This window comes from Gracilinanus agilis, chromosome 2 (genome assembly GCF_016433145.1).
Source record: "Gracilinanus agilis isolate LMUSP501 chromosome 2, AgileGrace, whole genome shotgun sequence".
Classification (NCBI taxonomy): Eukaryota; Metazoa; Chordata; class Mammalia; order Didelphimorphia; family Didelphidae; genus Gracilinanus; species Gracilinanus agilis.
This window is the reverse complement of record NC_058131.1, coordinates 705428693-705442767: the sequence shown is the minus strand read 5'-3', so window position 1 is coordinate 705442767 and position 14075 is coordinate 705428693.

Sequence of the window (14075 nt, the reverse complement as noted above, 5' to 3'; positions counted from 1 at the left end):
TATCTATCTATGCTTCCCCCAACCTGTCAGTCTCTAGACATTCTGTGGGAATAAAAGTAGTGAACATAAGTGGTTAAGAACCTTGGATTTGAAGTTGGGAAGACTTGAGTTCAAATTCTACCTGAAACACAACAGCTATATGAACTTTCCCTCTTGTTTTTGACCTCTTTGGGGTCTAGTAGTGGTATAGCACTTGCCATGATCTGTCTATTGGCCTCCCTCCCTGCCAATAGCAATATCACTGAGCCAAAGGAGGTATGTAGTTTAATGATTTTGGTACAAAATCCAATTGTTTTCCAACATGGAAGGGCCAAGTCACAGTTCCACCAACCATAAATTAATAACACCAGGAATTCTTAGTAAAATTTTCATGAACCTCGAGCAGCATGTGGGAATTTAAGGGAAAAGAAATAATTCATCTTCTGGGAACACATCAAATGCCAAGAACACTAAGACCCTAGAGCTGACTCCTTAATGAGATCACAGAGGGAGAAGCCAGTTTACCTTGAACACTCTCCTTTTTCCCTTGTACTTTCTCTGGTTTCTGTTTCATTTGGAAGCCAGCAATGATGGGAGAAAAGGGGTGGATTGGAGGGGATGGGAGCCTCTCTTCTTTTACTTGTTATTTTTTACTGGTATCGTTGCCCTTCTCTTGAGCACCCCTCCCCAGGAGCTGGCTTATTACCCCCAGTGTTTCCTTATGTTGATTATTACTAATTTATCCCACATATATGTGTACACACACAAACACACATCTTGTTTGTACAGAGCTGCCTGTGGACCACTTCTCCCGTTAGAATGTAAGCCCCTTGAGGGCAGAGATTGTGTTTTTGTCTTTCTTTGCACCCCTGGTTTAGCACAGTACTTGGCACATGACAAGTGCTTATAAACCCTTTTTGCCTGACTACCTGATGACTTCACGGGAGTCAAAGCTATGTGTGAGTAGTACTCAGTCAAATAGGATGGGGCTAATCTATCTTTGCTTGGTCCTTACTCTAAAATAGTATTGTCAGCTCCTGCTTGTTTGAAGAGCTCCAAGGGGAGGAACTAGATTTTGTTCAGTCCCATAGATAAGGTGAGGAACAATGAGTAGAAGTTAGAAAGATTTGTATTTTAGCTCAATATTGGGCTAGACTAACTTGCCACACTTTGCTAGTTCCTTCCGGTCCTGTAGAAACCTTCACCCCAAGACCCTGATCTCTTGATTATCCATTTTCTCACCTGGTCTTCCAGTTCTCAGGGGGTCCCAGTCATGTTGTAACCCTTTCCCACTCCCTTTCCCATCTACCCTTTATGTGCCATCTTCCTTCATTAAAATGAAGGTCATTTGAGAGTAGAGAATATCTTATTTATTTGTATTAGCATCCTTGGTACTTAGCAAAGTCCCTGTTACATTGTAAGTGCTTAATCAATGTGCTCTCTCTCTCTCTCTCTCTCTCTCTCTCTCTCTCTCTCTCTCTCTCTCTCTCTCTCTCCCTNTCTCTCTCTCTCTCTCTCTCTCTCTCTCTCTCTCTCTCTCTCTCTCTGTCTGTCTCTCTCTCTGTCTCTCCCTCCCTCCCTCTCTCTCTCTCTCTCTCTCTGTCTCTGTCTCTGTCTATTTCTGTCTCTGTCTCTGTCTCTCTCCCTTTATCTCTCTCTCTCTTTCTCTCTCTTGCTCATCTAGCTAAAGTTCTAACAATCCAAGTTATCCAAAAAGGGACCAGAATGGCCAGGAGGAGGTAGAGTAGTGGGTTTCTCATCAATGGCGGTCTTCAACTCAAAGCTGAATAACTACTTATCTGGGATATCATAGGGGGGATTCCTTTTTAGGTATGAGTTAGCCTTGATGGTCTCTAATGTCCTTTCTCATTCTGAGGTTTTGTCTTTCTAAGTACTGGTGAAGCATTTGCATATATATATATATATCTCAGTTTTAGAGATTGGTTTAGGTCTTGAGTATATAATATTCCAAGTCAAAGACGTAAACCTTGGTCCATACTCTTCTCAGAGTAATTACCATGGTGGGCCTCTTTCCAGTTTTTTAGGTTCTAGTGGCTTTTCTCTGAAGCTTGACCTAACCTCCTAAAAGGAGCCAATTAGAGAGGAAATATCATATGGTGTTGACAAGGTTAGGTCAGAATAAATCTTGAACTTGACTTCATATTATCTTGTTCTGGAGAAGACGACAGTAATGGCTATAAGAGAATGATCTAGAATGGAGTCCTGGGAATTAATGGCCTTTCTTATGGAATGAGTTCTTGACTTCTTCTAGAAAGTCCATTCAAGGTTTGGAGTAAAACCAGAGGAACCTGGGAACTCTGGGTAGTCTACCTACAATGGAAACAACCTGAGAAGAGGAATGAGCACAGGAGCAGGGGGAGGGTTAAATTGAACCAAATCAATTAGCTCTAGGAGGGATGCTATATTTTGTTTTTCAAATTTCTTTAGCTTCTCAACTTTATAGAGGAATTGTATGGTCTAATGATCTTCTTTATGAGTGTATGCTAATTTTGGCTTTATGACAGCACTGGAAACAAGGTCACTGATGGTTACACCAATATATCCTCAATCCTGATCCCTAGCTCTATATTTCAAACTTCATATAGATTTTCTAAAATTTTAAGAATAGACTCACGCCGGTAAAATAAATCCCTCCTCTTCAGTTTCACAGTTTGGGGAAAAGTTGTAATTAAACAGATCTTTAAAAAAGCCCCATTATAGCATGTACCAGAAATGGGTAGTCTCAGGAAATACTGGGGTCTCCTTCATTAGAGGCTTTAGGTAAAGACCTGAGGGGGACAACTTTTTGGTGTGATGTAGAGTCTTTTTCAGATTCTGGTTGGGCTAGAAGAATACTTTGGTCCTTTCACAGGCTGACATCCTCTTTAGTCTCTGGTCCCTATTGCCCAAGGTGAACCCGAAAAATTTAGAGGCAAATCTATGAGTAATGACAATGACCTCATCTCAGTTTGCCATCTCATCATCATTTTGGCCAAAGCCTTAAAATTAGGCGATAGTTATTTGGTGGTGGGGAGGACCGGGGGGGGGGCAGGAGGTAGAAGTGTTTTTCTATCAGGATGCTGTAGGATTCAAAGAATTAGATGAAGGAGATGACATAACCGGAGAGGAAATTATGATGGCACCATTTCCCCAAACCATTTAGTATTTAGTGAGTGCCAGAAAGCTCTTGTCATGCAGTTAAAACAGCTGGATCCTGAAAAGGGAGAATTGAGTGGAAACTTGGCTTGGAGGAAATCCTCTGTGGATCACGGTTTCCTGCAGATAGGATTTACTTTTTTACTTGTTCAGGACAAGTCTGTAATAGGCAATGTTTAGAACACCAAGTCAAGATAAAATACCTGCCCAGTCGAGCTAACCTTTCTCCCACAGATTTAACAATAGTTATCCCAATGCCACTATTTCCTGTCTCGAGATGTAGTCGTTCCAGAACTACAAAGTGAAAATTTAAAAAGAATTAGAAATGAATCTCTTTCAGAGAATTCCTCCTAGAGCTCTTGCTATCAGATATTATTTATTTATCAGAGGCAAGTGCGCATAAATGATTTCCAGTAAAGAAATGCCACTTATCAGTGACATATTGGGGATAAAATGTTTGTACTTGTTTTATGCCTTTTTGTGTCCTCCGCCTTACCTTATGGAAGTAGATGGTGGGCTTATTTGGAGACTTAAGAACAAATACAGGCAGCATCTTTCAGGCATTGTTTGCTCTTAATAAAATATGGTTCTGCTAGGGGCAGCTGGGTAGCTCAGTGGATTGAGAGTCAGGCCTAGAGACAGGAGGTCCTGGGTTCAAATCTGGCCTCAGACACTTCCCAGCTGTGTGACCCTGGGCAAGTCACTTGACCCCCATTGCCCACCCTTACCACTCTTCCACCAAGGAGCCAATACACAGAAGTTAAGGGTTAAAAAAAAAATATGGTTCTGCCGAGGAAGCTACAATGGGAAAAAATCTTAGACTTGGCACCAGGAAGACCTGGGTTCAAATCCTGCCTCTGATAGTAATCTACGTGACACAAGCAAACCACTTCATATCTCTGAGTCTTAGTTTCCTCATCTGTAAGTTAGTGAAAAAAACATTTTTAGTCCTAACCTAACAGGATTGTTTCAAGGTTGAAATGAGATAATATACACTAAACAGAATCTTAAGAAGGCAAACGGTTTCATTTAAGCTCTGTGATAAAGATATCATTAATTCTATAGGTGAAACGTGATGTAAATGTCATTTGTTACGATGGTAGGACAGCATTTTCTATGCAGAGTTTTATTTCAGATATTGTTAAATTCTTTTCTCTGGAAAGTTTTTCATAGCAAATATATATTCTCAGTGGGAGGGGATGAGAAGACAGTTTTATGTTCATTTCCATCATGGTGGTCTGACTTAACTTTTTTTAGTCATGTTATTGAAAATAAGAAAACAAATAAAGATAGTCTACCTTGGAATCAAGTGAGCTTTCTCTGAGCAGTCGAGTGACTACAAAGCCCTATTTCCTAAGAAATATGAGGACGTGGCCTGAATTTAGCTTTAATACCATCAATTTTATCCTTCTTTTCTTCCAGATTTATTGATGGAAGATTTTCTATCACAGCTAAAGTATGAAAGTAAATGACAAAATCCAAAAACGATTCTGGGATATGAAATATTAAAAAAAATAGCCCCCCCCAACCCGGCTCCTTATATGAAGTCCGCGGCCCCCCCTCTCCTCCTGACCAAGTATGCTGATCAGAGAACAGCTCCATAAAAATGTGATTGAAAGTAAACAGACTTTCCAGAGGAAGGAATTCTGCCAGACCCGGCAATAGCATCTTTGCTCGAGATCTGAAGTGATATCAGAGAGCCAGACCCTTTGCTGTTTTTACAGAAGTCAGTGATTAATTGAATGGCTTTCCAATTGCTGGAAGTGACACATGGATTTAATCAGTCTGAAGATGGAGGAAAGGGGTAGAGATAAGAGGCAGATGTTTGCTCCAACTTTTTCACTGGGTCGGCTGTTTTCATTAGGGAAACGGATTCTGTTTTAATTTTTCCTCGCTTCCTCCCCTCCCGCCATCTTCCTTTACCCCTATGGGCTAGCTCCACATTCTGTGAGGTTTCGGAGATCTGTTCAGAATGAATGGATGAGTCTCTTTGCCGTTGGATTAATTGGTCCTTCTTTGGGCTCCATCGATCGATAGCTCTGTGATTCAAGGCTGAAAAATGCATTTCTAAAGGGACTTGGATTCACTGAACCCCAAACCTTTCTTTTCCAGTGCCCCCTGACCCTCTCCAAAAAAGATTGCTAAGCTCCAGGGGACGATTTCTATAGCTAACGGCCAATTTCAGGTAATGGTTCCATGATCTATAGATTTTCCTCACAGAACATTTTAGAAATGGCTCAGAGTTAGAGGAGACATGAGAAGGCAGCCCATATGACCAGCACCCATATAAGAAGCCCCTCTTTAATACCCCATGCAAGGAATCAGGAACCTTTCCTGCAAGGCATCCCATGAGGTGAAAAATCTCATTTCCTGGGCACTCACTCCATTGTCATTGCCTGATGACTTTTTCCTTTCCAATAGAACCCTTTTTAAAATTAACAAGCAAGTAAAATAAAGAAAATATAATGATCATATCTGAAAATATAGACTTTATTTTGCACCTACAGCTCACTACCTCTCTGGGGAAGTCCTTGAAAGTCATAATTGGTCATTGGCTTGATCAGCATACTGAGGTCTTTTTTTAAACTCTTACTTTCTGTCTTGGAATCAATACTGTGTATTGGTTCCAAGGCAGAAGAGCAGAGTTAGGCAATGGGGGTTAGGTTAAGTGACTTATCTAGGGTCACCCAGCTAGGAAGTATCTGAGGCCATATTTGTGCCCAGGACCTCCTGTCTCTTGGCCTGGTTCTCAATCCACAGAGCCACCCAGCTGCCCGGATCATTCAGTCTTTCCCAACATCAGAGTCTTCCAGTGAGCCCTGTCTCATTCTATGGCCAAAGGATTTAAGCTTCAGTTTCAGAATTTGACCTTTCCATGCATAGTTTGAATGTATTTCTTTAAGTATTGTCTGATTTGATCTTCTGGCCTTCCAAGGGAGTCTCAAAATCTTCTTCAGCCCCACAGTTAGAAAGGGTCCATTCTGCGGTGCTCAGTTTTGCTTATAGTCCAACTCTCGAAGCCAAACACTACTGGAAAACCCATAGCTTTGACTATAGAGACGTCTGTTGGCAAGGTGACATCTCTGCTTTTTAGCATGCTCTGCAGGTTTGCCAAAGCTTTCCTTCCAAGGTCCAAACATCTTTTAATTTCATAGTCGCCTGTTCCATCGGTGGTGATTATTTCTCCTGGCAACCTTAATCCTGGTTTTCCAGTCTTCTCGCCTGATGTACTAAATAATTAAGATGAAATATCCAGCCTTGTTATACTCCTTTTACAATCTTAAACCAATCAACTGGTCAATGTTCAGTTTTAACCGTTGCTTCCTGGCTTGTGTATAGTTTCCTCAGGAATCAAGAAAGATGATCTGGTGCTCCCATGCCTTTGAGGACTTGCCACATTGTGTTCTGTACAGTCAAAGGCTTTAGCGTACTCACTGAAAGAGCAATAGATGTTTTTCTGGAACTCCCTTGCTTTCTCCATAATCCAGGGAATAATGGCATATAGTAAATACTTAATAAATACATTATAAGCTAGGTGGAGCAGTGGATTTATCCTCTTCCTGTGTTCAAAACTAGCCTCAGGTAGTGTGACCCTGGAGAAATCATTTAGCTCCATTTGCCTCAGTTTCCTCACTTGTAAAATAAATTGGAGAAGGAAATGGCAAACCACTCTGGTATCTTTGCCAAGAAAACTCCATATGGGGTCATGAAGAGTTGGATATGATTGTATAATGACCGTAGAAGTCATGTTGTTCAATCCTCTAATATTAAAAATGAAGAAACCAAGGTCCATCATGCCACTTATCTTTGTACCTCCTCCTTTCCTCAATAGAATATAAGCTCCTTGAGAGTAGATATCATTACCTTTTTTTATTATTACTATCTCTGTGCCTCTATCATCTCACACAGTGCCTGGGATGTAGGAGATGCTTAAGGAATGTGCTTTGAATGGAATGAAATGTGATCAATCTCTAGACCCATTTTTAAAGGTCTTGTACTCTTTTTATTCCCAGATGTGTGAGTTGCTGGCCTTTTGCCCTGCTATGGAAGTAACTTTTTACAGCTTGAGAAGTTAAAGAATCTGCTGGACGGAAAAAGAAAGCTCTTGGTGTTAGGGAGGCTGGGTAGGAGATCTGGGGCGGGGAGAAGCTTTCTGTGTGGCATAAGGAAACTTCTCTAGATTATGTGTTTAAAGACATAGGTCTCATTTGGATTCTACTAGCCAAGAGGGGAAAAATTATTTCTGTAACATTCAGAGTGAGGGATGGGTTTCTGTTAGCAAAATGGCAATCTTCTCTTCTTGTCTTAGTGACAGAGTAGATGAATTTCTAGAAATGTGACACTCTTGGAACACTCCAGTATTAAGTTTCAGTGAAACATGAAGGTCATGCAATATGTATGACGGAAGGAGACAGAATACTCTTGGAGACAACATGGAATCAGGAGATGTGGGCTTGGATCCTGGCTCTTGCCTCCTGGGACCTTGCTCAAGTTTCGTCATTTGAAAAATGGGGGTCATAATACTAACCCTACGAACTTCATTGGGTTGCTGTGAGGAAAGTGGTTTATAGGGGGTAAAAGCTTAAAACACTAAGTTTGACCAACTTTACGAATGACTATGATCTGAGCTGCCACTAATTGAAGGTTCTTTCCAAACCACCCCCAGTTCCTAGAACATTCTAGATCAGCTCCCTCTCAGAACCACAGCTCTTGAGACTTTACCCAAATCGCTGTTTCTTTAACCAAATTTGACCATAGGACAAAGCAAATGACATTTAATTAAATAGCTTAGCTAAACTGATGACAAGGGAAATTATTCCCATATGTACAAGGGTACACAGTCAATCAATTAAAAAGCATTTTTTAAATTAAAAAATTCTTTTTGGTTTTAGTCAGTCAAAAATCTGCCTTTTCATCATTTCACTCCAATTTGAGAATGCAAGAAAAACAGCTCCCATTTCAAAATGTGTTGTTGTTGTTGCTCAGTTGTGTCTGACTTTTTATGATCCTGTGGACCATTATCACGCTAATGTCCATGGAATTTTCTTTTTCTTTAAAAAACATCAACAACAACCTTATCTTCCATATTAGAATAAATACTGTGTATTGGTTCCAAGGCAGAAGAGGGGTAAGCCCTAGGCAATGGGTGTTGAGTGACTTGCCCAGGATCATACAGCTAGGAAGGATCCAAGGTTGACTTTGATCCCAGAACCTTTCATTTCTAACCTGACCAGATTTTAACCCGTTTTGAGCTTTACTCTCAACCCACCTAGTCATTTAGATTTCCCTCCCCCCCCCCCCCCCCCCATGGAGTTTTTTTTTTTGGCAAAATCCTGGAGTGATTTGCCATTTGCTTTGGAAGTTAAGTGACTCATTAGTCACATATCTAGTAAGTGTTTGAGACTGGATTTGAATTCAGGTCTTCCTGATTTTGGGCCCAGCATCTGATCTACTGAGCCATCTAGCTGCCTCTACAAACATGTATAATTGATTCAAATTGACCAGGTGTAAAAAGAAATTGTCTCATCATGTATTCTGAATCCTTCATCTCTCTGTTGTGTGCTTCATTGTTAGTCCTCTGGAATTATGGCTAATTATGCTGAGGAGAGTTTAGCACAATATTAGCACATTTTTATACTAGAACTTGTTCTACTATTCTTCAATCTATGGACAGTCCTTCAGATTCCCAGTCTTTACCACTTCAAAGAAGAGCTGTAAATATTTTTGTACCCACTTAAGAGTTTGCTTTGCTGAGGATGAATCCCTCCCTTTATTTTCCTTCTCCCTAATTCCCTTTCCCATCCTTTTCCCATTTCCTCCCATTTTCCCACTGAGTGAAATGTATTTCTGGACCTAATTCAGGTGTGTGTATTTTTCCTTCTTTTGACCAGTTGAGATGAGAGTGAGGTACACGTGTCACTTGAATAGATGTCTACTTGGGTACCTGATTATATGGGATAATATTCCCTAACCCTCCCTTCTCTCCACTCCCCCCTTCTCTTCAGTGTATTCCTCTTTCCTTCCCTTTCCATTCTTCTTCTAACACCATGAAGGCATAACAGAAGCTACGTCGAATTCTCAGGCTGTGTCTCATTGAATTCCCTTTACTCTCAGTTCGCTGAGCCGCCTAGCTACCCTCTTCCAGTGATTCTTAAAATTTTTTCCTCCATTCTAGGTGAGTTGTTTTTGCTATGATATAATTGAAAATTTCTTCTGCATTTTCTGTTTTTAGACTTTGTTTTAATATTTCTTATTGCCTCATAGAATTATTTGTTTTTATTTGGTCCATCCTAATTTTGTGAGAGTTTGTTGTTTGGACAGGGTTTGGAATATCTTGTGTCAGGATGTTAATTCCCTTTCCAATTCTTTTTTGCACAGCTTTCATTTATTTCCCCATTTCCCCCTCTAGCATTCTCATTTGGTTTATAAAAACATTTTTAGCTCTTTTTGACATTCCTGCTTCATGTCTCCCAAGAATTCTAGTTGACTCCTTCCTTTCCCCTTCCCCCTCCAAGCTGTGTTTTTCTTTAAAACTTTGCTTGTCGATATTTTGCCATCATTCTTTTATTCTGGATTTGTCTTGAGCTGTACTACCACTATAATTTATGACAGAATTCTTTTTTTGGTCTATTAATTCTTTCAGCCTACTTCTTGACTTCCTTCTGCTCTCAGTATAGGGTCTGCCACATAGTGAGCACTTAATAAGTGTTTGTTGACTCGATTTGATTTCTAGCCAGGACATACTTCCTTGGCATGGTCAAGACTGCAGCTAACGGGAAACCATTTAGAGCAGGACACCTAGCACTATGTAAAGTATCATTGTTTTTTGCGACATAGGCAGAAGCCATTATTTTTTTTATGGGTTTTTATCCCCAGTTCTATAAACCAAATAAAACCAAATGAAAAACAAGCACGCAAACCAGTAACAAATAACCCTCTGTGCTTGTAGAGCCTCTGTACCCATGTGGGGTGGGGATGGGGGCCCCCCTGTATATGCCCTCTGAGCCAAGACATTCAGTACCTTTTCTCAAACAGTGGGGTCTGTGTCCCAGTGTCCTATGGGAGAAAAATTGGCATCCACCTGGACACACTTATTAAATGAATTAAAGGGCATACAGTGAGAAAGGTTCTAATGTAGGCTTGTATGGAAGGGCTAAATGAGTTTGAGAGACTCCCATTTTCAGTTCTATAATAGTGTACCCATGGCATCATATTTTCATTAATTGCACAATTATATTTTCAGAGTTACAGAATCAAAAATTATCAAGCGAAAGTAAATTAGGAACAGAGGTGTGTAGTCAGGTAAATCTAGCCTCAGCTTAGGATGGGTCTGGCAAAATTCTTGTCTATTACATCTTTCGTATTGCCTCAAAATGAAACTTGCCCAAGGTAGAACTCGAGTCTCCTTTCTAGCGTTGGCTAGGTAGCACAGTGGAGAGAGCACCAGGCCTGGAGTCAAGACTGGCCTCAGATACTACGTGGGCAAGTCTTGCACCCTTGCCTAGTCCTTACTGCTCTTCCACTTTGGTCCATCCAGATCTTTAGTCTAGATTCTAAGAGGGAAAGTAAGGGTTAACCAAAACAGAAGAGTCTCTCTCCTGGTTGCGACCTGGCTGTGACCATTGTGCTCCGTTTGTCTAACAAGGGGCCACTGATCACCAGCCACGTGGGCAGCCTCTTCAATTGGTTGTCTGCATCTTTAAAAGGACTCCCTGAGTTCTCCTAATTGGCGATGCTCTTCTCAGCAATGACTTTTGAGCAATAGGCTTGGGGGTGTTTGCTTCAGTTCTATGTTATTTGTCCTCAATTGAAGGGGCTGGAGGTGATCTCCACTGGACCAGGAATTGGAGCTGTGGTGACTTTGGAAGGAGCATAGCAGGAGAGATGGTATAATAGACAATCATCTCAGTGCGGGAAATATGAGAAGGCAGCGTGCCCGGTACTCTGGCACAAAGTAGGGTTTGGGCTTGGAAATGGGACTGTGCTCTATGGCAGAGCTGGCGAACCCTCTGAGTGCCCAGAGGGCAAATGGAAGTTGTCTGTGAGGCTCCTCCCATTCCCCCATAACTAGAGAGAGCCAAGGGAGGAAGCCCTGGCTTTGGGCTGCAGGAGTGGGGCATGCAAAAATGTCCTCTGGCTCTGGGAAGAGGGGGATCAGAGCAGCTCCCCAAGTGCCAGCTCTGCCCTTGTGCCATGTCTTCACCAAAGCTGCTCTATGGGAACTCCTAAACCAAGCCAGGAACCGAATCCACTTCCACTCTCCAGACTGAGGTGGACAGAGAGGGAGGAAGATTATGGCCCCCTCTATTATTACCTTTTGAGGGGAGTGTGTTTATATATTTGTGATGATTCCTTTAGAAGCAAATATATTCCTTTGTAGAAGCTCCACTTTCTTATAGAATAATAAGGAACAATTATTTTTAAGATAGATTTTTATTAATTATGATTTTAACATGCCTAGATTTCCCCTATTAAATTATCCCTGTGCAAAAGAGTCATCCTTTATAAGAAAGAATTTATTTGAAAGAAAAAAGAATTCAAATGAACAAAACCAATAAATACACCAAAAGTAAAATCTACTGTTCTATGTGATATTCAACACCCATAGACCTACCTCTTCTCTCCCCTCTTCTACAAAGGAGGATGGGTGAGGAAGTGTTTCCTCAAGGGTAAAGCCAGCGTCAGGGGCAGCTGGGTAGCTCAGTGGATTGAGAGCCAGGCCTAGAGATGGGAGGTAGTGGGTTCAAATCTGGCCTCAGACACTTCCCAGCTGTGTGACCCTGGGCAAGTCACTTGACCCCCATTGCCTACCTTTACCACTCTTCCACCTAGAAGCCAATACACAGAAGTTAAGGGTTTAAAAATAAAAAAAAAAGCCAGCATCATAGTAGAGTGTCATCCTTTTTACAAAATAGAATGTTAATCCATCAAATATTCTTTTATCCCATTTCCCTTGTTGATTTAATCTATTCCCATGAGTTCAATTACTATATCTAAGGCAATGACTCACAGGTCTTTCTCTTGAACTCTACTCTCATAAACTCAATTAACTATTGGTCTGCACGTTAAACGACTAATTGGATATCTTGCCAGCATCTTAAACTCAATCCGAGCAAACTGGTACTGTTTATTTTCCTTCTGAACCTGGACCTCTTCCCAAATTTTCTATTTCTGTCAAGGGTATCATCGTCCTCCCAGTCATTCGTGTTTATAATCTTTGACTTTTTACTCTCTCTCATCTCATATATCAACCAGTTGCTAAGTCTTGTTGATTCTACCTTCACAACATCTCTTGGGGCTGTTCCCATTTCTTACCATTCTAGTTCAGTACTCATCTCCTCTTGCCTGGACCATTACAATGAACCCTTAGTAAGACTCTAGAAACACAACTCTCAATCTTTCTCTTAAATTTATCCTTTGCATATTTGCTGAATGATTTTCTTATGTAGCAGGTCCAATCATGTCACTCCTTTATTTTAAAAAACAAAACAAAATAAAACCTTCCATAGCTCTCTATTGCTTTTAGGACAAAACATAGATTCATCAGCTTTTCATTTAAGGTCCTGTATAAAATCTTGGCTCATATATGCCTTTTTAAACATATTTCCCATTCCTCTCTTTCCAGTATCTTATCTTCTAGTCAAAATGAATTTCTAGCTGTCTCAGGTCTTGACATTCGATCTCCTGATAACCCATCTCTGGATACTCTATTGTCCTCTAAATGTATTACACATAATGGAAGACAATATTCTAGATGTAGTCTTACTAGGGCAAAATATAGCAGAATCTTTTATCCCTCACATTCTGAACAGTGTTCCTTTTTCAATAAAATCTAAATTTCTTTTAGCTCTTTTCACTTTTAGGTTGTGATGATGAGTTTTCATTTTGCCAAGATTCTACCTAAAATCTTTTCAAATTGCTGTCAAATCATACCTCCCCTAGCCTGTATTTGTGGAATTGATTTTTTGAATCCAAGTGAAATATTTTACATTTATTTCTCAGAAATTACGTAAATAAACCGATTGGAATTTTCTCCAAGATTTAGCATGTTAATTATCCCTTAGACTTTGTAGTATATGAAAACTTGATAAGTATGTTATTTATGGAACTGGGTGGCCTAGAGGATAGAGTGAAAGAGTTGAAGTTGGGAAGATTAGAGTTCATATCCTGCCTCAAAAACTTTTTTAGCTGGGTGACCCTGGACAACTCATTTAATCTCTGTATGTTCCATTTATAAAATGGGGATAATAATAGCATCTAACTTTTAGGATTATTGTAAGGTTAAAATGAAATAATATTTCTAAGGTGTTTTGTAAACTTTCAAGCACTAGATAAATTCAAAGATGAGGAAAAGGATGAGGATGTAACAGTATATGGCCAAGAACAGATTTCTGGGACATTTCAGTAGAGACCTCCTTTCAAGCTGACATTGAACCATTTATGATTACTTCTTGGGTTAAGCCTTTAAACCATTTACATGCTCATCTACCTGCATTATTATCTATTCATACCACTCTAAATTTTTATAAGAATTGCATGAGAAACTTTTTGAAATGCGTTGCTAAAAATCTACCTGACTAATTTAAAATTGAGGAATGTAGAGTAGAAGTTTTAGTACTTTATCTTTTCTGCTCTCTCCTTCCTGCTAAAGAGACTGAACTTCTTTCTTCCCAGGGCTTTTTTTTATCTCTTGAAAGGAAGATGGTTTAAGGCTGAATCTTTTCTTCATCCCCTCCCTCTTATTTCTAGGAATTTAATCAGCCACACCCTATTACAACCATAACTTTTTTTTTTTTATCCTGGAACAATATGATGGCTCAAAGGTCTCTCAAGTCATCTTCTTTAATTTTTTTATGGAGTTCTTATCAGAAGAAGTTAGTAATACAATAGCAATAGTTTAAAGCCCCCAGTTAGGAAAATTCCCAACATTCAGAAAAGAT